Below are 1268 nucleotides of genomic sequence, written 5' to 3' on the forward strand. Positions count from 1 at the left end.
CCTTTATCATACAATCCTGTTAACTGCCCTTGTGGCTAAAAGAGCCACTCTTTCAATAATGAGGGGGAAAAACATATTTTTAGTATGTGTAATAAAAAAGGGAGAATGACAGACCAATGTATCATTTCAATATTAATGGATAGGAGGATCTGATGTAAAAGAACAATTAAAGCTGTATTTAGCTTTCAAATAAAATACATGCCCAGCCTGGCTAGGTGGCTCAATTGGTTGGAGCATCACCTGGTACACCAAACGGTTTCGGATTAGATTCCTGATCAGAGCACATACTTAAGTTGTGGATTCAATCTCCAGTGGGGGTACGTGCAAGAGGCAACTCATTGATGTTCTCTCTCACATGGATGTTTATCTCTCTCTCTCTATTTCTCCTTCCCTTCAACCATTCCTTTCTCTCTAAAAAGAAATGAAAACATCCTCAGATGAGGATTAAAGATAATGAATTTTAAAAATAAAATAAAATACATGGCTAGCACTGGTTTAAAGAGGAAGGAAAACCAAGTGGGTTTTGATTTTCTAAAATTACTAAAGGTTAAACTATTGCCCTGGCTTCATGACACCAAAAAAAATGGGATAACTTAGTGGCCCAATATTGAGTAAGATTCTATTCTGTAATTTTGGAATGAATTGTAGAAACGTGCACTTGATAGATATTAAAGAAACAGTGTATAGATATCAGGTTTGTGTCACATCAAATGTCTACAGTTTGCATTTTTTCATGAAATAGGCCACATCTGAATCACAACAGCAGCTCCTGGGATATACTATATATTGTAGTTATAGTGTATCACTATGTGGACATATATTTGCTGAAGAAAATGAAATGTTTATAGTTCTTTATTACCTTAAAATTTGTATTTATCAGAATTTGACCCTAGATAGTCTGTTAAACAGGAAAACTGACTAGCCCTAGGCTTGTTATGATATTAATAATATCCAGAATTATTATGCCAATATACAAGAATAACTGGTTTAATTTCTAAAGAGAAATTAAGTGTTATTATGCTATGAATATACTGAGCTAGCATTAATGAAGCATAACATTAGTTAAGAATGTGCTATATAAATGTAGCAGGATACAAAATTAACCCCAAGAAATCTGAGGCATTTCTATACACCAATAGTGAACTTTCAGAAAGAGAGATTATAAAAACAATCCCGTTTACCATCGCACCAAAAAAATTAAGCTACCTAGGAATAAACTTAACTAAAGAGGTAAAAGACCTCTACTCAGAAAACTACAGGACGTTGAA

Source organism: Myotis davidii, unplaced genomic scaffold, assembly GCF_000327345.1.
Source record: "Myotis davidii unplaced genomic scaffold, ASM32734v1 scaffold162, whole genome shotgun sequence".
Taxonomy (NCBI): Eukaryota; Metazoa; Chordata; class Mammalia; order Chiroptera; family Vespertilionidae; genus Myotis; species Myotis davidii.